Source organism: Dendropsophus ebraccatus, chromosome 7 (genome assembly GCF_027789765.1).
Source record: "Dendropsophus ebraccatus isolate aDenEbr1 chromosome 7, aDenEbr1.pat, whole genome shotgun sequence".
In the NCBI taxonomy this organism is placed as follows: domain Eukaryota; kingdom Metazoa; phylum Chordata; class Amphibia; order Anura; family Hylidae; genus Dendropsophus; species Dendropsophus ebraccatus.
The window spans coordinates 29,395,448-29,419,027 of record NC_091460.1 but is presented as its reverse complement, the minus strand read 5'-3'; the positions used below and the strand labels follow the sequence as shown (position 1 = coordinate 29,419,027).

Sequence of the window (23,580 nt, the reverse complement as noted above, 5' to 3'; positions counted from 1 at the left end):
GCTTAGGATCAAGTGTCTTGGTGCCACTCTTATGGCACATGGTGTCTTTGCGCTGTTGTGTTTAGTACCTGGTGTCTTGGTGCCAATGCTATGGTACCCGTGTCTTGGTGTCACTTTTATGTTACCGGGTGTCTTGGTGCCACTGTTTCTGTCTCTTTTGATTTATTTGCTCTATGTGACCTCTGTCACAGATCTGCCGTTTCCAGTCCAATCCTGGACCTCCTAGTAAACCAGTAGTGGTTTCTCCAAGTAACGTTCCACACAATACATCTAATACAAAGTAAGGTCACTCACCCCCTGCATTGATCTCCTTCTTCTATGTAAAGATGATACAGCTATAGCTCCTATTATCCTATAACAAGCCGCTTCTTCCGTTCTTATTACAGTTCTTCTCTCCCACACTATTACCTGCAGCAGGATTTATAATGGGACATGGCAATTAGAAGGTGCAGTGTACATTGTATATTAGCTAGGATATGACACTGTGGCTGTGGTTATGTAAGTATTCCCTGTAATACATTCGGGGCAGCACTCATAAATAGCCTCATTTGGCTTTCCTCATCTGCCCCGCAGCAATATCTGCTTTGTCCTGCACTTTGCCTGTTTAGATCAGTGCTGGCAATGAAGTACTAGAGGCAACGCTAAGGGGAGAATATCCTCAGGTGTTCTCATTACCAGGATATAGAAGGATAACACATGTAAATCCTGCAGCTTCATGACACTGAGTATCACCAATACTATATAACAGATGGTTTTACTGATTCTCACTAATGGGGGCTCTTATGGCTGGAGGTGCACAGCTGCCTCCGGCAATGTGTTGTGGGCCCTAAATGTACACATGTAACCACATGGCCACTAGTGTACTGTGCCACTGTCTCCCCCTCGTGTACCGTCTTATCTGTTGCAGAACTATAACTCCTATTATGTGATGTAGTCCTGCATATTACCCCATACAACATGCTGAGGAATTCCCCTCTAGCTGAAGGTCCCTATACATTTTATAAATATGTCGGCTAAACCCGCAGCTTGTGGTGGAGATATGGGTTGGGTGTGATGGAAAATCACTGATCGGCCCCTTTGTTCTCAGATGGATAAGTTGCTGTCAGAGATGTCTGGCTGCAGCTAAACACTCCCCTCCCCATAGAAAGCATAGGAATGTTGGGCTGTGCCAAGCGTTTAAGTGTATGGAGAGGACAGGAGAGATAACCGTTTTTGAAGGTGTATGGCCACTTTAAGAGAGAGGTTGGGCTAGGAGGGCTTCTCACATACTGTTCCATACTTCTCACAGCACACGAATGGTATAAAAGTGCAAATTAAGAGATTAACAATACTACACCCAACAAAATGGTCCCGCAGGGTCTTCAGTGGGATACTGCACCGTTATTTAGATATCACAATTTGGCCATTGCCAGAGTCCCTTAGAGCCTTACGTTTGCCCATTTTTCAAGCTAAATAACTGAATGGTCATGAAATAGTCAATATTCATCTCACCGGTTAGTGGTTTTGATGTCTAGGGTGATTGGTGTATACAGTATGTAGATAGATGAGGATACATGAATAGAGGTTCTAAAGTCAAGACTGTTCAGTATATATGGAAATACAGATATTATCCTTCTATATCTAATGCATCTTTCAGACTCACGCTGTGTATTGTAGCAAAAGACACGAATCCTCTATATATCATATATTACAATGGGTTTGATATACATCTATACCTTCAAGGACAGGTTATTACACAGAAGACATTTTATCAGGATAAATAATGGATCCTATATCACATTGTTCTGTATGACGGCGCAGAGTACATGACTGCTCCTACCATCCAGGCTATTTTCCCCTTTTCCAGGAATTGAGCTGCTCATTATTCACCGCCTCGATATCTATGCCTCACGCTTTAATGTACCCACGTCATTTCTATCTAATTTTACATTCACTGAGAACCATTCATGTGTAGACTAGTGTATGCAGCAGATTCCCAGCACAAAGCCCTCCAAATGTATGTTAGGGGGTGCATAGAAATTATACAGCCCCATACTAATACTGGGCCCCACTCTGTGTTCAGTCTGTGTCTTATTCTACTTTTAGGGCCGAAATGATGCTCTGATTGATTTTACAATCTGTCTCCATGGGGGAGCTCTGTTTTTCCTGATTTGATAAATGCGGTATTCTTTTTCAAAGACCAGAAAAAAAAAGTAGAGTGGAGCCTATTGGATATCTTCTTGCAACTATCTTCTTGCTATGTTAAGGGGTCACAGTGCTTTGTTCCAAGGACATATGTACCGTACAGGTAGAACATGTGACTGTAGTCATGGCAGAATCTACGTAAGAACCCCTATCCAGTAAGCTCAGTCAGAGCCTTTCTGTCTCTAGTGATTAGAGAAGGGTAATTTTAGCCTGCAACAGAAGGGGCCCCATTTTTAATACTTGCTATGAGGCCCCTCACTTATCAGGGTGATGACGTGACCTTGCACACTTTCCTACTCTCTGCTTCTCTCTGAAGTTGTCAACCATTAAAACCTTCAATTGACTAAAGAAAGAAACCTCAGGGGTGGGTCCCCTTGCCAGTGGGTTGTATGTCACTGGGGACCCGCCCATGAGGTTCTTTATGCCCCACCCTCACAAAAAGTGACACAAAATGTTGTCAAAACTGACTGGTAAAACTAATGGAGCAGTTATCTTCTGAGCACAACCATATGTAAGGGCATACGTATAGGCAGAGGTAGAAGTCATCAGCATGAAGCTGTTCTGCTATATAAGAAAAATGGCACATGGCAAGTGGGGGCCATTGTCAGGAGCCGGCCATCACGCTCAGCTCCTGGCACTGTCGGCGTGTGAGGCCAGCCACCTCCTGATTGTGTCCCTGCAATGCTAGGGGTGCAGCGGCTTCTTCTATGATGTTGCTGCGGCCGGTGCTTCACCGCCTCCAGCTGATCGGCTCAAGTGCAAGTCACATGTTTGTACTGACTGGTGGCCGACACCACCAGTCAGCTTAGTGATGTGAAAGACCGATAGAGAAACAACTGAACCTCTGATATATTACAACATATAAATTTTATTAGTTAAAATCACATACAAATAACGAAATAATCAATAAATAAATACACAATGAATCATGGCTGACAGAATAGTTAAAAAATGACAAACATACAATGAGGGGGCTGCTGCAGATGGACACTAGTGACTAAATAAGTAAATAAATTAATAAATCAGTAAATGATTTAGGTAAAAAAGGTAGACTAGAGTGCTAAATACAGTACCTAGAAATCTATGTGTAGATGCTATATAATAAATACACCATAAAGGCGCAATAAATAAATAAATGACACACGTGTCTTAATTAATGCAAAAATAAATAAATAAGTGAATAAATTAATAAATGCAGTGTCATACCATAAATAGTAAAAATCAGAGTGTCCACCGGCGGCCACCTCCTGATTGTGTCCCTGCAATGCTAGGGGTGCAGCGGCTTCTTCTATGATGTTGCTGCGGCCGGTGCTTCACCGCCTCCAGCTGATCGGCTCAAGTGCAAGTCACATGTTTGTACTGACTGGTGGCCGACACCACCAGTCAGCTTAGTGATGTGATCTAGAGCTAGAGTCTCAGCCACAATCACAGCCCAGGGCTTGGACTCCAGTCTCACTCCCATATGTGTCCTCCTTGCCTGCGCTAGAGCCCGCTTGTGAGTGTAACTAAGCTAACATTTTGTATCCTGATTGAATTCCCTGGCTTGGCTTCTGACGTTTCTCCTGACTACTAATTTTGTAATGCACTGTGTTTGTTTACCTTGTCTGTGTCACTGTGTTACACTCTGACAAGTTAGGGACTGTCGCCCAGTTACCCGCTGCCGCCTAGGGCGGTTGAGGCAAGTAGGCAGGGATATCGAGGCAGATGCCAGTGCAAGGGCCTCACCTGTCTTGTGTCCTTCTATCCCCATACCTGAAAGCCATGATACAGATATTTCAATCTCAGAAATTACACCTTTGCTTCAATGACAGGTACCCCACTAATTTTCATGCGTGTATCCCCAGGCATATGTAGACTTCTGTCACCTCTTTGCCCTAAAGATAACATCCCAGAATACAGAATTTATAACAAAACACAGCAAAAGATATGCGGAATATTCATCATTAAAATTAATTACTGAAGGCCTGGTGGAATGCCGCGATTCTCTTCCTTTGATAACGGAGCGAGGCAATTCATTTACATCGCAGCTATTTAAAGAATTAATCAGCTTTTCTGGTAAAGTAGGCTCTGCGCCTGAGAAATTAATCAGGCCACCTAATATGATTAAGGCAAGAGAGTTTATAGCTATTAATTATATAAATAGGGAGATTATTGTATTTGTGACTCTTGTTATATAACAAATTGTACGTTCATACATGGCTGAAGGCTGCCGAGTGACGGAGGGACACAGGCTTGTTGTAACTGATGCTAGTATAGTATCTATAATAAAGTGTAAGGGAGAGTGTGACGGTGCACAATTAGTATAGTTTTGGTATATTACCCTACAGATTATAGGTTGGCAGAAAATAATCACAGCCTGTATGCAGACCCTGGGCCTCAGGTTGTGCAGTCGTGCTCTAGTCCCCCTACAGTTTTGCCCAAGTCCTGGCTGAATAGCTGAAGCCAGTACAGTTTTGCCCGTTGTTGGCTAGAAAGTTTCAGATTGTAAGGCTAGAATGACCCAAACAACCTTTAGAATGACTCCTTTTCAAGTGCTTCAGATCATAAGCTCTAGAATTTTTCAGACAACAAGCTTCAGTGTATCCCAGAGCAAAAGCTTTGGAATGGTCAAGACAACAAGCTCTACATTGTTTAAGACAGTAAGCTCCAAGAGCTCCAGAATGTACCAAAGCTCTACTGAATGTTCAAGACAACAAGCTCAAGGATGTCTCAGTTTAAAAGCTCTAGAATGTCCCAGACCAAAAGCTTTTGAATGTCCCCGAATAAGCTTTATATTGTTTCAGACTGTAAGCTCCAGAATGTTCCAGATCAAAAGCTCTAAAATGTCCCAGACCTTTTCTGAATGTTCAAGAACACAAGCCCCAAGATGTCCCAGTCCAAAAGCTTTAGAATGTCAGAGACAACAAGCTCCAGAATTTCCCAGGCTAAAAGCTCTACAATGTCCCAGACCTTTACTAAATGTTCAAGACAGCAAGCTCCAGAACTTCCCAGACCAAAAGCTCTACAATGTCCCAGACCTTTACTGAATGTTCAAGACAACAAGCTCCAAGATGTCCCAGACCAAAAGCTCTACAATGTCCCAGACCTTTACTGAATGTTCAAGACAACAAGCTCCAATATGTCCCAGACCAAAAGCTCTAGAATGTCAGAGACAACAAGCTCTAGAATGTCCCAGATCAAAAGCTCTACAATGTCCCAGACCTTTACTGAATGTTCAAGAACACAAGCTCCAATATGTCCCTGACCAAAAGCTCTACAATGTCCCAGACCTTTACTGAATGTTCAAGACAACAAGCTCCAAGATGTCCCAGACCAAAAGCTCTAGAATGTCAGAGAAAACAAGCTTCAAAATGTCTCAGACCAAAAGTTTTAGAATGTGCTAGACAACAGGCTCTAGAATGTCCAAGACAAGTTTTAGCATATTCTAAACACAAAGCTTTGTAATGTCTCAGATTCCAAGTTCAAAGATGTTCAAAGGCCACAAGCTTTAGAATAAGTTGGAAAACAAACCTTATAATCTTTACCTCAGTTCTTCCATGGTTTCATTCAAAATGGTGTCATAATACACCTGTGTACATGAGCCTTAGGCTATGTTCACACTCTGTAAGAGACCGGCCATTCCGTGACCCCGGCCAGGTCATGGAACGGCCAGTCTCTGCACAGATCATCTTTATGGCCGTAGTGTTCTGATGCGGGCGCATCAGCGTGCGCCCACATCAGAACACTCCACAGCACACAATGAAACAGTTATTTGCGGGTCCGCATGGGATCCCGGCTGGAGGGTATACGATGTGTATACCCTCCGACTGGGATCTCATAGCAGATAGGGCAGTGTTCATAGGCGCATAACGTACGGCCGTTGTTGCCGATGGCAACAATGGCCGTACTTTTACGTAGTAAGGGCCCGTTCACACTACTGAATCGGTGCTGAAATTCCATGCAGAACCCCCACACGCAGACTCTGTGCCGAATCCTGTATGCTATCTGTTTGAATGGAGGGCTTGGGCGCCTCCACTCTCTGCTCAAAGAATTGACATATCTTCTTATCTGTTCATTATCAGACAAAGCCGTGTTTATTACAGAGGAGCAAAGTGAGGATGGGTTTGCTGAGTCCATTATAACCTATGGAGGGGCGAGGAGCCGAGTGAGCAGTAGTGGATTATAATAGGTCCGTTTCGAGCGGTAGCCCAGGGCCCTGAGCTCCTGGGGGGCCCATGGCCACCCAAAAAGACTTATAGTTTCTGTGGTGTCTTGTCTCCTGGCTACAGTTCTGTCATGATTTGCTAAAAAATGATTACATTTTTACCACAATTTTGCACAAATCAGGGCATCATGACATTATCTATCCTGTACTACGAACACCACGCTAATGCTTCCATAGTTACAGGGGGGGGGGGTGTTAGGCTTGGTCAACAGCCCGGGGCCTATAGTAAAGTTAATCCACCCCTGGTGATGAGTGAGCAGGAAGAGCAGACAAGCAGCTGTACAGTTTGCAAACTGTCTGGGCACATAAAACCCTGGATTCACAGTTCAAAAAGGTCATTGGTTATCTGGGATCTTGGTGAGAGAATATTTCAGGATGTTGTGTTGTGCAGGGATGACTTTTCTCCTCTCTGTGCTTACTTATCCCCCTCAGCCCCTCCCTTCTCCATAGACCATAATAGACACAGAAATCCTGCTTCTTCTGAAGTGAGAGGGAAGGTAGGAAAACAGCTTTTTGAGTACAGAAGAAAACTCTTCTGTTTAATAAAACCTATTTTTTTTCTATATTAAATCGCTTAAACTATTCATATTTATTGATTCCTGGAAAGTGACATTTAAATGATAGTTCCGCTGTATGTTCTATGAGGCGTTCCTGCACCCTGGGTTTGGCTCCTGTCTGTCTGAAATTTGGTGTTAAAGGGGTTATCCAGCGCTACAAAAACATGGCCACTTTCCCCCTACTGTTGTCTCCAGATTGGGTGGGGTTTTGAAACTCAGTTCCATTGAAGTAAATGGAGCTTAATTGCAAACCGCACCTGCACTGGAGACAACAGTAATGTTTTCGGTAGCGCTGGATAACCCAACCCCTTTAAATAAAGAATTAAAAAAAAACAAAAACAGTTAAGTTTTCAGGCTCTGCTCACACTAGCATCATGGATTCTGTTCACAATGGAGCCATTCCAGCAACACCAGATCTGCTTAACCCCTAGACGACCCGGGGCGTATAGTTACGCCATGGAAGTCTGTCCCCAGACGACCTAGGGCGTAACTGTACGCCCTGGGTGTTTCTCCCGCTATGAAGCGCGCTCCGGAGCGGAGCGCGCTTCACAGCAGGTGGGGGCCGGCTGCAATCAGCAGCCGGGACCTCACCGGTAATGACACGCTGCAGCGATCGCGCTGCCGCGTGTCATTAACTCCTTAAACGCCGCGATCGCGGCGCGACCGCGGCGTTTAAGTGTAAGTGACAGGGGGAGTCCCCTGTCACTTACCGATCGGGACCCCCGCAGTGTGACTGCGGGGGTCCCGATCGGTAAAACGGACCGCCAGAGGTCTCTCACCTGCCTCCGTGCGGTCCGATCGGCGATCTGCTACACTGAGCCTGCACAGGCAGGCTCAATGAGCAGATCGCCGATAACACTGATTAATGCTATGCCTATGGCATAGCATTCATCAGTGTAGAAATCAAACTAATGTATGTAAAAGTCCCCCAAAGGGACTTCAAATGTGTAAAAAAAAAAAGTTAAAAACACCAATACACTACCCCAAAACCCCTCCCCCAATAAAAGTTGAAATCACCCCCTTTCCCATTATATAAATAAAACATATAAAAATAAATAAACAAATAAACATATAATATACCGTAGCGTGCGTAATTGTCCGATCTTTTAAAATATAACAAGCGTCATTGCGAACGGTAAACGGCGTACACGAAAAGAGGGAAAAAAGTGCGCGGATTACCGATTTTATGTTACATTATATATAAAAAAAAATTAATAAAAAGTGATCAAAACGTCCGATCTTCACAAATATGGTATTAATAAAAACTAGAGATCATGGCGGAAAAAATTACACCCCATACAGCCCCGTAGGTGAAAAAATAAAACCGTTATAAGCGTCACAATAGGCCCATTTTATTTATAATTAATTGCCAAAAAAAAGGATTTCATTTAAAAAAAATATATAACATTAGAGAATCTGTGTAAACCTGCATATGGTTGTGTTCGTACTGACCTATAGAATAATTGTATCATGTCGCTTTTACCATAGAGTGCATTACGTAGACACAGGAACCCCCCAAACGTTACCATATTGCATTCTTTTTTGCGATTTCACCAATTTATATCTTCATAAATAATATATTTGGAATTCCATCATACATGTTATGGTAATATAAAAGACGCCATTACACTGTACAACTATTCCTGTAACAAACAAGCACTTACATGGCCCTGTAGATAGAAAACTGAGAGTGCTGGAACTCTTAGAAGGGGAGGAGGGAAAAACGAAAACACTAAGATCAAAACTTGCGCGGTCCACTGGGTCATTTTGGGCCTGGTCCTCAAAGGGTTAACATTGGCTTATAATAATAGAGTCCATTGTGGTTCAATGCAGTTCTGGTGTTTCAGTATTGTTCTATACACTGTTGGAATAGTGGAAAAACCTGATGGAAAGAGGAAAGTTTGATTGTGAGCAGAAATACGAGAATCTGGTTGCAGCTGCTTTGCTAAGCAGTCAGGAAAAAAAGCATGGCGGAGAAATAAGGCAAAACCCATACTATTACATCCAGCGTGTGTTCTTGTTAATGGTGTAACCCTGAGAGGCGGCACTAAGCCTCTTATAGCATTGCTATTACGATAATCTGTCTGGACAGAACTGACATGTCTGTGAAGAATGCCGGGATGACGATATATAACAATCTCAATCATCTCGTGACCAGTAATCCCTGGCGTACTGTGTCATGTGAACACGCTAAGCCTAGAAAAACACTAACACGCCACCAGCATTATATGATGACAACAGCATAGCAGCTGCACTGTGCTGCATGTACATGGGGAGGGAGCGGCGACTAGGTAAATTATACTTAAGATCTAAAAGCAGTTTGGGTTGGATGGAGATAAAGGGGTTTTCTGGTTTTACAAATACTGATTAAGGGTGTTGCCTGGTTTAGAAAACCAATATAAAATGTTATATGCTATACTATTCAGGACCCTCCTCTATTAACCAGAGTGAGAATGGAGGGCAGCCATAAAAAGCGTCTCCCACGTTGAAGGACTCAGCACATCTTGCATTACTTAGTTTTGAATGGGCATGGTGTACTGCTCTAGATTACAACTTATCGCTGAGGGCAGAACACCACGTGACAAGCTTATAGTCAGGTGCCCCTTCATACAAAAAGGGGATTATCCGAAGATGACAGCTGTGTAGTTGCCAAAGTCTTGGATTTGCCAGAACTGTCCCGAGACAGCCCTGGCAAAACTTTGGTGGCTAGACTAAACTGACTTGTTGTCCTTGACAAGGGTCCTGGCGTAAGCCAGGCCCTAGCTTAGCTTCCGCAGGAACTTGGCTTTTGTGTGTCCTATCTCACTGACATTCTGGAGGAGTTTGTCGGGAGAGCACCAACCCAGTGTAGTAGTGTGCTCTGCCGGAACTTGAGAGGAGAGTACTGAAGAGAAGAAGACTTGAGAAAAGAATACTTGTGCCTGTGTTTTACAAAACCACCTCCGGCCCTGAAGTGTTGGGGTACCTGTCCTACGAGCATGACACAATCCCCAGACTATGCTACCTGGGCGGAGCTAAGTGTCCGAGCGTGTCCCAGTTTCACCTGCGCTGCAAGATAGAGTACATAGACCATACGGAAGCCTTGCTCTGTTCAGGTCAGTTCCTCTGCCTTAGGATACCGCCCTGCACTTTTAGGAAAGGTTCACGGCGTGGGCTCGGTTGAAGTCTGACTTGTCCTCCTTTAGGGATTTATCACTGCATAGTGTCAGTAGTTAAAGCTTGGAAGTGAAAAGTCTCTGGGTGAAAAGTCTCTGGGTGAAAAGTCTCTGGGCACAAATAATTTTTGCAATAGGCAATAATTAAATCTGGATGCATCTGTCCATATGAACCCTTAATGGTGCTCTGATGCATCAGTCCTGTGACAACACAATCAGTCCTGGTGGTGAGGTTTGTTACTCACAAGAAAGGGTAAAAAGGAAGGGGGAAGACGGCTAGGCCGGGCGCAGGAACTTAAACAGGTGATGTTACTCACAGGGGGCAGTAACCCTATAATGACTACAGCTGTGTAATATATACAAAGTTATACATAGAACACTGATATTTGGTGGCAAAACCCATATACAATCTCATCCCTACCTTAAGTTTGAGTACTAGGCTTTTGCAACAGGTGCCAGATACGGAACACCCGTGGTGGGACAGCACAAATATACCATTAGGAGTAGTGAATTTTTTTTCCCAATACCTTGTCAGCGCCAGTGCGGGGATCCCGGTGGCCTGGTCCGGAGGGTGGCCCAGTGCATCTATTGTAATGATATCCCCTCAGTAATGAGCTTCTGTTAAAATCAAGCATGGCCTTGTCACCGAGCGGAGGAGATATTGTTATACTGGGGGTGCTAGGCTTGCCTCCAGGGCATAGAGCAGGCCGATGCACAATAAGAAAGCAGAGCAGATTGGAACCAGGCGGAGTTTTGAAGAAAGGCTCATGCCACCAGGATCTCCATGCCAGCAAGGTGGTGAAAGAAGAATCCTGAACTCTGTGCCTTACTGTCCTGCACAACTACACTACAGGGCACACAATAGGACTACCTATTACCAGGCGCATTGTTGGGACCTAGGCTTCTCCATTCCTAGCCTTGTGACAAGTGGTGATAATGCACCTCCTAGCCCTTGCATCTAGCACCCTTGGGTCACCACAATAGGACACTCATCCTCCTACTGATGAATCATAAAAGGAAAAAATTATCATTGGACAGGATAAGGCCGAGTTTTTGGTAGAAAGCAGCCAGGATTTCCTAATCCTATAAACCCTTTTAAAGACATCAAAGCCCCCTCTGTAAATTCTCCCATTACAACTGAATTGCTTATCATGGTTGTGTATGTAAATCCAGTATAAAGGTCATTTTCACTGCCTCTTCCCTGTCTACAGCATTGAGGAACAAATTCTACATTTTTAGTATAATGTAAGCAACGGACAGGAAACCAGAATCATGTGAGTCACATAGATGCAGGATCTGCAGATACTATAGAATATGCTGTGTTTTGCTGACGGCAGCTGCCCCCCACCCCCAGCGTCAGAAATGATTGAATGTACAGATATGCACAGGGCTTACACCGGATCTATGGGCTTAAAACTGCTTGGTATAAAAAAAATTAATGCAATAATAAACTGTAATAGTTTAAAATATACAGATGGGATTATAAAAAAAAATATCTAGTAAAGTATTTCCTGCTCATAGGAAGACTTGTTCCCAATAACGTGATAGTTATTGAGCCACAGAACAGGTTAGAAAGGAGCCCGATTGTCTCTGAAACCTAACCAGGGTAAGCTGAACCGTCATCTTATCTTTGGGGAGGGGACAGGTTAGAGGGACAGCATAACAGCTCTGTGGTACTCCTAGTGGCCTACTACGGGATTACACTACAGAATATGAGTAAAAGTAATACCCATACTTTGACTTGGCTCCATAACAAGCGCCCCAATAGCAGTGACAGTCATAGCTTCTCCTTAAAGCGAATGTACCATGGGTACATCACTTTTTTTGCTTTTTACATGAATAGACCGGCGCCAGCGCGGGGATGCTGGTGCCACAGTAGTTTTTGTGAACCGCAGCCCGATTCCCGTGCATGACGCTAGTTTATTACCGAGCACTGGCCAGGGATGAAGCACAGGAGGCAAGTCTGCCAGCCCCCATTGTGTCAAAACCCCTTCCACTGATTCCAATGGAGCCATGTCACAGAGCGGAGGGCCAATCGTCACACTGGGTACCGGCGGGCCTGTCCCCAGTGCTTCATCCCGGGCGGTGCTCAGGAATAGATCAGCACTGAGCACGGCAACCGAGCGATGCTTCAAAGAATGGACTGCTGCACTGTCACCCCTGCACCAGTGCCGGTCTATTCGCTTTAAGCCAGAAGCAGCAGGGTGCCCCTTTAACAATAACAGCCGGTATGCCCCACAATAACTACACAACTTTAGGCTCATTCTAACATTGAATGGCAAAACATCTACCTGAATCACAAGGGATCACTATTCTTCCCTTTTCTTTGCATTTTGTAAAAGACACCAAATGTGGGCCCGCTGTGCTACTCAACTGTTTTGGCTTTGGGCCACACCAGGGAGCGGAGTCTAAGTGCCCCCTAGGCCTTCATCCTTTATCCCACTCCAGGATGTGGAGGCTGGACTTCTGCAGCTAGAGGAAACCAGGTTGCTCCACAAGTGTGTAGAGAGTAGGAAGACGGGCACTTCGCTGGTCGGTGGTGCACCAGGTGGAGAGATGTATGTATAGAAGGAACCAGGCACTCACCAGAATCTGAGCTTATTTATTCAGTGCAATATGCATCACGTTACATCAAGTACATGTTTCGGCCAGGCATGGCCTTCATCAGCTTGCAGTGCATACTACTGGATCGCTCCACTAGTGTGGTCCAGAGAGAATCCTGTAGTAGTTGGTTCCCAAGAACCAAACAGTAGGTGCTAGGCACCAGTGAACAGGCTGAGTATTTGTGGTCAGAAAGCCGGGTCATCAGCTGGATTGGCCGATGGCAGTAAAAGGTGGGGACAAGCTGCCTCTCTAAATCGAGAGCAGTTGATCGCCTGCGCACCCTAGTGGCCAGAGGTGTCATTGTAGCAGAAGGAGGAAGAAGATACCCAAAGACACAAGCAGCCCCAGGACGAGCATGGACCACAGCAGAGGAGTGGATAGGATGCCACCCCCATTGATTAGGTCTCATCCGGCAGCATTACACATTTCCTTTACAGTGTAGGTAGGACTTCCCAGCCATTGGGTAAATGGCAAACCTGGTTCCCAACATGGTCCTCTTAATTTCATATAAGTGTTATTGGTTTTATAGGTCACATGGACTGACTAAATATACAAAAAAAAGGACTGAAAAAATATCATAATATTCCCATCAGGGCCCAGATGATTGTGATGGGGTCTGACAATATTACTACTATTTGTTTATATTACATTTCTCACCTGCTTAGTCACCTGGATTATATAACTCCATTTTCGTGGCAAGAATACTTGTACAGTATTTACTAGATTATTTCTGTCCCCGGGTTACATTACAGACGTATACATTACCATAAGCACTGCAGGAATGTGTGCTCACCCACTGATGAACTTGTTGACACATATAGGACTGGAAATCAATGTGCAATAACCTATGTCCTCAGCCACCCAGGTCACTGGGTTGGAATTACTCTACCAGGTCCAGTCACAAATGTCATGTCATCAGAGCATCCATCTTTATTTTATACAAGGTACGAATTTAGAAACAGCAGGTGAGTACTGAATACCCAGAGGAAGTACACAGAGTCCTGAGAAACAGGTAGAGCCTGAGCAAATGAACAGGAGTGTCTATATGATGGATACCAGTGTTTCCTGAATAAGGACATGTGTACAAAAAGATATCCTGCAGGGCACAGGTGTGTTCTGAGTTCACAGGTGAAGCCAGAAGTATGTGGATAAACTGTGAATGAATTGTCTTTAGGAAGTATGGGAGTGTGCCGTGAAGTGTAGAGCACATCAACAGGTGAGCCTGAGGAAGTACACAGGAGTTACATAAGAAAGTAAGCAGGTTTACACAAAGCGAAAATTCGCCCAAACGATCGTTTAATGATTTTGAAGCAACAATTTGCTTTTTATAACGATCGAACAAACGAGTTGATACAAATAAATCGTTAGAAAAATCGTTATTGCGATTGTTTTTAAGATCACTTAAGCCCATCTCACACATGGGTGAATCTTTGAAAGACTGTTTACACGAAGCGATCTGCAAATTTTTTGTGAACGACCAACGACTATTTGAGAACACGTTGAAAGATCACAATGAACGATTTCTTGCTCGTCGCTTGATCAAATGCGATCGTTATTGCAAAAATTCTAACGATAAACATTCTGTGTAAACGCACCATAAAGTTATGTTCACACAATGTATATTTTCATAAAATACTGTCCGTTGTACAACGGCCGTGATTATTACGAAAATATACGGTGCATTGCTGTCTATGGGATCCCGGCCGAAGCGTATATGCGATGCCTGGGCCCCTAGGGGCCACTCCGCTGAGAGGTGTTGTTGCGGGCAGGAACCGGGGCAGCTGCTAGCTAGAGGGTTGTCACAGTTTAGGCACGAGGGGTCACAGCTGGAAACCGGGCTCCTGACCGAGCGGAGACTAGGCATGCGATTCCTCGTAGTCCTTAGTCAGTGCACCAATCATCACACCAATGCCAAGGTTCAGAAACAACGATAGTTGTATATTTATTGTAACGGTGATAACTAGTAGCAACAGTCTCTCCGGATGCAACCGGGTATAAGGCAGACTTGAATAAGGCAGAGTAATGGGTGATGCTGCAATAGGCTGTGAGAGTAGCATGCTGCATGATGGGAGTAGTAGTGATACGGAAGTTGAGATGCTGGGTGGAATGAGACTTGGATGAATACTTGCAGTAGATGAAATGGAATGATGAGGAAGATAACGGAAGCGACACCCAGATGAGGATCTTGAGACTTGAGACCGAAACACAGCCAGTGGATGGTAGCAGCAGAGCACACTGACCTCTCTTCTGGCAGTGGAAAGAGGACACACACACCACCTGTCCCCCTGAAGGTGGAAGACAGGACTGAGGTAGGACAGAAAGTCACATGGTAACCCCAGCCAAAACTCGATGACTATTGGGGCAACCATGGCAACAGGGCACAGTCACGTGATACACCAGCCTTTGCATCATCACCATTTGGGCATATACAAGAGAATATACATGAAACATGAGCATAACAGCAAACCTGAATACTGAAGGGGGTTACACAATACACAGTTGCAGTGGACCATAGCTTTCCAGAATGGGAATGGTTATAATAAAAGTGTAAAGACAGAATAGCAGACAAAATGGCCTGTTCTGGGACACTGCATATATACATCGTATACACTCTGGCCTGGATTCCTAACGGTGCCGCAAACAACTGACATGTCAGTGCACACTGTGGAGCGAGCAGATGCAGCCACTCGCTCCATAGCGTGCAGTGTAAAGTTCTGATGCGGACACGCACGGATGCGCCCGCATCAGAACACTGCTACCCAAAATATGACCTTTTCAGAGACCGGCCGTTCCATGGAACGGCCGGTCTCTTACGCTGTGTGAACATAGCCTAAGGAAATAAACATTGTGGGGGAGATTTATCAAACATGGTGCAAAGTGAAACTGGTTCAGTTGCCCCTAGCAACCAATCAGATTCCACCTTTCATTTTCCAATAAAGCTGTGAGGAATGAAAGTTGTGAGGAATCTGATTGGTTGCTAGGGGCAACTGAGCCAGTTTCACTTTACACCATGTTTGATAAATCTCCCCCACTGTGTGTGTGTGGAAGCAAGGAGGTAAGGATCTGACACTTGATCTCTTTACGCACAAAATACCCTAAGGCTATGTTCACACAACGTAAGTTCCGTACTAATCACGATAACTACGGAACTTACTTTGTGCTGAAAGCTGAGGGAATCCCGGCCGGAGTGTATACACATATTATACATTCCAGCCGCTGCAAGAAACCGACATGTCGGAAAACCCTGTCAGTGCACACAACAGAGCGTGCAGCTCTGGCCGCACGCTCCATTGTGAGCAGCAAGGAATTCTGATGCGGCCGCAGTACCGCAGTACTACAGTACCGGCTGGGATGATCTCTTCTGACACCGGCCAGGTCATGGAACGGTGTCATACAGAGTGTGAACATAGCCTAATTAAGTATTACAGGCCTAACATAAAGGAGTACATACAGTAAGTGTATCCTGAGGAAGTATAAAAATAAGTCTGAGGGAGTAAACAGATGAGACTACTAGAGGTGTATATATAATGTCCTGATAAATACAGCTAATGAGGAAGTACAAGTGTACACTAAATACTACGCTATGATTACAGCTATAAGGGCATTCCCTGCTAGCTCCTAGCTGTTTAACAGATAATGTTTAGATGTGTTGTAAATTAAATGTTTTTTTTTTAAGTGTGTATATATATTTCCCTCCGGGTAATGCCACTATCAGAAGTAATTATATTTCTTTATCATCTTTAGTTCTGTGCAGCACCTTTGTTTTGATGTCGCCAGAGCTTTCAGTGGGTGGGATTACAAACATAATGGATAATGGACTATAGATCCCATGGGTCTTCTCCCCGCTTACAAACATTGCTTCTATATAAAGCTTCCTGTATATCCTTGTATTACAATTTGACATCTCTGCTGTAATTTCTCCCTGTCGGCTCTGCTTATTGTGTAGTGCTCAGCATGTGAAACACAATCCCTATGGAGACAGGGAAGGAGGACAGACAGGGAATGTGATGTGTCACACTTAGTACCACAGGGAGGGAATGGGAGATAACCATGTGTTCAGCACAAAAGCGATGGATAATCATCAGGGACATGATCATATAACGGCATATGAGACCAGGGTATCAGACAGTACAGACAGTACATTAGTAAAATTCAATGTAACTGGGTCAGGACTCTCTTAGTAATGGAGACTGACAATTCTCTCAATCTGGTTCATTTATGATCAGACATACTACTGCTTCATGGTACAGTACATATGTCCGCCATCAGTGCTACCTTACTATGTATTCTTTTTTGATCCCCAATCCACTTGCATTGAGTCTTATTTATTTATTGAAGCAAACACGTTGTATAACCAAATGTCAGTGCTTTTTAGGTTATCTCTACAGCGAGACCGAGTTATATAAAGAGTCAGTAATCCAAGAAGCTTCCGTCTATTGATTTCTAACACCTGGAAGCCATTGTACACTCCGTTGACCTGGTTATTGCATGGTCTGGGAATTAAAAGGGGTTTCATAACACCTGTGGATGAGAAATTCAATGCGCCACTGAAAATGAATAAGACATCAGAGGCTTATGTAAACCTCTCGAGGGAATGGTAAGTGGGGCTCTCCTTATTATTAGAGATGGGCGAACTTACAGTAAGGTCAGGTTCATCTGAACCTGAACTATCAGTATTTGATTTTTACAGTCTGTAGAGGATATATATGCAGCCCCAGGAAATCCTAGAAAACATGGATACAGCCCTAGACGTTCCTGGAAAACATGCATACAGCCATAGGCCATAGGCTGTATCCATGTTTTCAAGGACTTCATAGGGTTATATCCATGTTTTCTAGGACTTCCTGGGGCTGCATATATCTTCTCCAGACTGCGGGAATCAAATGCTGAGAATTAGGGCTCAGACAGTGTTGTAGCTGGCATAGAGGCAGGGTAGGCAGCTGCTATGAGGCCCGTGGGGGAGGGGGGCCCAGGTATGCACAGGGAAAATATGAGCTGTCCTGTGTCTTTCTGCTTAACCCCTTTTGTACTGCAGTGTACAGGTGACCCAGTGTTCTCTTACATGCTGCAACACAAAAAAGAATAAATAAGCAGAGGACAAGGAGATCTCTGCTTCACTGCTCTGATAACCCCTGACCTCTGTTCTCCGGCTGCTGCAATCAAGTAGGAAAATGTGCAGCGCTCCATCCAGAAGGTCAGGGGTTATCAGCGCTGGAGCAGTGAAACAGAGATCTTCTTTTCTTCTTTTTTAACTCTTTTTTGTGTTGCAGCATGTAAGAGAACATTGAGTCACTCACACACTGCAGTACATGAGGGGTTAAGCCGAAGGTAGTCTGCTCCTGCACCTACAATATGTATTTAACCATAAGGGCTCCTAGTTTACCTACAGTGGACTGACAGAACAAGCAGCCATTGGCTCTCTGCTCTGCCAGTAACTTTTGTAGCTGCAGGCAGGATTCTGCCTCTGGTCACTAGAGATTTAATTTTTGGCCACATTGTTGCACAAAGGGGAGCGGGGCCCCTTACAGTTTTTTGCTATGGGGCCCCATGAATTTAGGCTACGCCCCTGGGCTCAGATGACCCCACCTTACTGTAAGTTCATGCATCTCTACTTATTACGCATTCAGCAGTTCTCTCAGAGAACCTGCGGTTATAAGAAACAAGGGACACACAGAAAAGTGGGCCCCATAGAGCAAAATAGCACCACATCCTAGTGCTGGTTTGTGTGCTCATAATATGCTCTCCCCTTCCCTTATCTGCTAAGGTAAGACCCTGTGGAGAGGTTACTGGAACAATATGGAAAGGACGGCACTTCCATGGGTCGTGGTGCTCGAGGTGGTAGGTGTCCAGAAAAGTAGTAGAGAAGACCCGGCACTCACCAAGTAGTTCTGCTCATTTATTGTAGTGCAATAGGCATCAGGTACAGTAAGGACGCATTTCGGCCAAGCATGGCCTTCATCAGTTTAATGAGTAATCCTTTAGCTGATAAAGGCCATGCTTGGCTGAAACACATCTTTATTGTACCTGATGCCTATTGCACTACAATAAATGAGCAGAAATGCTTGGTGAGTGCCGTTTTTTTTTTACTACTCCTGTGGAGAGATGGCTTGGGCAGGTTCATGCTACCCATGGTTAAGAAGCATTGAGCAACAAGCCAATTCCTTCATAGGCTTTAAAACAATTGCTTGGTCTTTCTCCACAGTATGTATGCCTTTGGTTATAGGACCTTTTGTTAGTTGACCTTTGTTTAAGGAAAAACAATAATGACTGGTACATGGAAAAGGGTTGGTCTAAAGTACCCGGCCTACTGCACATACATGCAACCGCTAACCTGGCCATACACATTATCTCAGAGACCATCGATTTTGGCACCTGTGGTTGAAGAGAAAGAAGGTTTGAGCATGGTGGATTTTAACATTTACAACTGTATTCCTGTTTCTCTTCCATAAGAAAATTTGAAAAAAAAAGGAGTAGTCACCAACTGGTGGTCTATCGGTTGTAATTTGCATAAAGTGGCCGTGTTTGATACCAAAATTATGACCGTCCAAAAAAAAACCCTAAGGTGACTGGCAGACAGGCCTGGACTGAAAATCTGTTTCAGACTTGAAAGAATTCACCACTTCCTGCAGGACATACAGCAGCTGATAAGTACATACAGCAGCTGATAGAAGTAAATTATAAATCTGTATAAGTTTTTACACCAGTTGATCTAAAACAACACCTCTCTGAAGTACCAGTCAAATTCGGGGTCAAGACTATAGTATTTTGAGGAAATGTGCTATAGTGTCCTAGACGAAGGCCAAATTCAGCGACATCTTCCACTTCACTTAAAGCTGCTCTGTGTCATCTGTCCTGAAGGACGGGAACCTTTCTTTTATCACTGGATTCATCAGATTTGATTGAAGCAAAGTCTTTGGAGAAAGTCCATTACCTGACAGTACTTTCTTGTGATTAGTTAAACACAATGTATTGTGCAGCACAAAGCAAATACAGACGGCAGCAAAACAAACAGGAGACAAAGCCGCGGCTGATTTCAGGACCTCTAGCTAAACATCTTGATATCCTCGACTATTGCCAGATCGCTAAGCTGCTTCCTGAGCACTTACAAGTAACCGCTGGCTGGATGGGCAGAGTCTCTTCCGGTCTTTCCTGTGTGAGTGTTGCGGCACATTGACTCTCCTGACGAGTACGCCACGTTTCAAGCGAGAACAATGTAAAAAGAAAATTCTTATTGGTTTAAAGGTACAAAAATAAACACAAAAATTTTGTGTTGTAAACAATTGATGAGAGTCTTCAGTATAGCATCACATAGGTAATGCCATCAATGCTGGACCATCACTGTATATATAACACACAGATAGATACATACTGTATATACCCAAATAGAGCACTGAATACTGACATATAACCTCTGTACTGAAAAGCTATTCAGTGCCCTACACTGCCATTCAGTTCTCAAAGAAAAGTGTCTTTTTAGGATATAAATAGTAGCGCCATATAATGCTTATATAGTGAGAGAGTTAAGGCGGCCAGACACCTTCAATACATGTTGGCCGAGCTGACAGTTATCTCTCCCGTCCTCCCCATACAGACGAATGTTTGGCACGGCACGACTAATGGAAGGGTTAAACCACAGCCAGACTGCTCTGGTGGCGGCTTATCTCTCTAGGAGTTGCCTATCTCCTCCAACAACATCTGTTGGTGGAGTCTTTTGAGAGCCCCGTACACTTTATATTGGCAGTCCACAGGAGTATAACGTGTACAGGGCCATTTAATGGATTCGTTTTTTGCGGGTTGCGGACAAAGATTGATAAAATACTACTGAACGTGTGAGTTTAACCTTACTGTTAACCATTCCTCAGTATAAACAACCTTACCAAAAAAAGACCCACAGAACACTCTGCAAACAACAAAAACCTGTTTTCGTGTGTTCACTTTAAGAAAAACATTGAAGAAGAATGGCGCTCATGGAAGGATGCAATGAATGAAGCCTGCACCTGTCCAATTACAGTCTCTCTCAATTTTTGCCCAAGACCACCTGGGTGTTTGCTCACTTTTTCTCTCTGCACTATAGATGTTTACTCAATGTAAGACATAGTCAATAATATAAGTGTTGGTGTCTTATAAGAAATTATTTAGATTGTGACCAAAAATTAAATAAAATAAAATTATATATATATATATTTTTTTTTTTTCCCCCCACAATGGGAACATGTGCAGGTTTTTTAGGGCAGGGCTGGAAAACATAAGCAAGTCCAAGAAGTTTATTTATATGGCAGCGTTTTTTACACTGCCAACAACTCTCCAGCAGGAACTTTCATTTCCTTTTAGTGCACATGAATTTCCTTGAGGGAAAAGAAGTTACATCCCTTCCTGCTCCTCTTCATCTCCAGCTTCCTTTATTATTGTATATTACACAAGCACCTGCGTTTTAAAGTGGCTGTCCTAAGAATAAATGCTAACCCTTTCAATACCAAGGTCCTACGTGAATAATATTCTATTATACTTTGAATATTTGTTTTCTTTTTAGGGGGCATTGATGGGGCAGTATAGGTGCGTCCCGGAGTGGCACTCTTCCAATGTGAGGCAGTAGTCTCTTAGCCGTGAGAACGGGTTTCTTCTATCAAGTATTAGGCTATGTTCACACAACGTATTATTTGTGAAAAGAATGGCTGTTGTTTTCCATTAAAACAATGTTCGTTCTTTTCATACTGCAATGATATGCATTGAAGTCAATGGAACAGCGGCTGTTGTTTTCACACAATATATAGAACAACGGCCATTCTTTTCAAAAAAATAGTACATTGTGTGAACATAGCCTTAAAGGAGAAGTTCGGCGAAATTTTTTATTAAAGTATTGTATTGTCCCCCAAAAGTTATACAAATCACCAATATACACTTATAACGGGAATTTTTTTTTCTCCCTGTACTTACTACTGCATCAAGGCTTCACTTCCTGGATAACATTGTGATGTCACGACTCGACTCCCAGAGCTGTGCGGGCTGTGGCTGCTGGAGAGGGTGATGGCAGGGGGACACAGGGCACTGGAGGGACACTGAGCATCCCTCTGGCATCATCCTCTCCAGCAGCCACAGCCCGCACAGCTCTGGGAGTCGGGTCGTGATATCACTATTTTATCCAGGAAGTGACATCACCATGTTATCCAGGAAGTGAAGCCTTGATGCAGTAGTAAGAGCAGGGGAAAAAAAAACACTTTATAAGCCTTTACCGTAATAAGTGTATATTGGTGATTTGTATAACTTTTGGGGGGACAATACAATACTTTAATAAAAATTTTCGCCAGACTTCTCCTTTAAGGTCTCCCTGACAGAGGTCTGCATTGCCTAGACAGGTTCCTCTGGTAGCCCCCTATCTACTCTACAGGTTTTCTATCTAAAAACCTACTAAAATGACTGTCATTGTTCAAGTCTAAACTTATCCAAAACTGTTGCCCAATTATTTTAAAAGGAACTGGCCATCACACTCAAGTGCAAACCGCTCACTTTAAGCTTGTGCAAAGGTATTAAGCTTTACTGTCACTTTAAAGCGAACATACCAGCAGGTACACCACAATTTTTACGCCAATAGACCGGAACCGGCGCTGGGATGCTGGTGCCACAGTCCATTTTCTGAACCATCGCCCAGTTCCTGTGGTCTATTCCTAGTGACCGGCGTGAAACACTGGAGGTGGGCCCCCCGTCGCTAGTGTGATGTTCTGCCCTCCCCTCTGTGAGGCAGCTCCATTAGAATCAATGGAGCGATGTCACAGAGGGGAGGGATTTCATCACACTGGGGGGCAGACGGGCCCACCTCCAGTGCTGGGCTGGTGGCCGAAGCCGAGCACGAGAACTGGGCCGTAGCTTGACCGCAGCATCGGTACATTCGCCTTAAGAAGCGTTCCAGTAAAGCATTCAAGTGAATACGTTTATCCTGGACCTCGTTGTTCAGCATACACTACAGGGACTACACCTAGAACCTTTAAACAGGCATGTGTTTGGGACCCAGGGAGGGCATATACCACTCAGGCCCCCTTCTATGCACTGGAGACATGCGCAGCGCCCCCATTGTTCTGATATCCTCTCCGTGATGCGGCTAGTCTTGATTTTGATGGAGGTGTGTCACCCAGGGGAGGGGATAACAGAGCGCTGGGGGCACTGTGCCACCTCCAGTGCATTCAGCGGACCAAATTGCATTTTAGAAATCATCACAGATGGAACACAGCGTCAGTCTGAAAAATGGACTGCGCCCCTGGGATGTACACGTTGATGCCGACCAGGTAGTATCTTTTTCTTTTTACGAAGTAAAGTGGTACAGTACTGTATGTTCACTTTAAGTGGAGCTCATAAAACATGATAGCCAGGACATGTACAATGGTTGTGTCTCTGATATTGTGCTACATAGGACTGGACTTACCCAACAGATCTCAGTACAGATGTACTGTGTTACTCCAATAAAAGTTGCTCTTGGCATATGACACCTTCCACAGGACTGGCTGAGATATTATCAGTTTAATGTGCAGCCTTATAAAACCTAACAAAGGTTAATTGGCTGAGCAGCAGCGTGGAGTGCACTACGTGGCGGGTTACACCCAGGACATAATGTTCTGCTGCTCACACCTAGCCAACTGATCTTTTTATGTTTAATTAACTTTGCCCAAGTTTAATTGACCTTTTAAGACACTAGATGTGAATTTATAAGGTGATGCCCCCTCTGTGCCAATCACAGACACTCCCGTATACCTGCTGAATGGCAGAGAGGACTAAGGAAGCAAGGGTGTAAGTAACATCAATGTTCTGTATGGCATTTCAGGAAGCCATTTGCTGGGTTTTCTGATGACAAAACCTCTTAAAGTGTAACTGTCATTTAAATAACGTT

General features: G+C 44.1%; 1 long non-coding RNA gene across 1 annotated transcript in view; it reads right to left on the bottom strand.

The window, feature by feature from the left end:
• Window positions 1–301: 301 nt before the first annotated feature.
• The window catches only part of LOC138797274 (uncharacterized), an 82,810-nt gene continuing 59,531 nt past the window's right edge, over window positions 302–23,580 (bottom strand). The window contains exon 3 of the long non-coding RNA XR_011363914.1: window positions 302–408. This is a non-coding gene — a long non-coding RNA (uncharacterized lncRNA). The remainder of the gene's footprint in view (window positions 409–23,580) is intronic.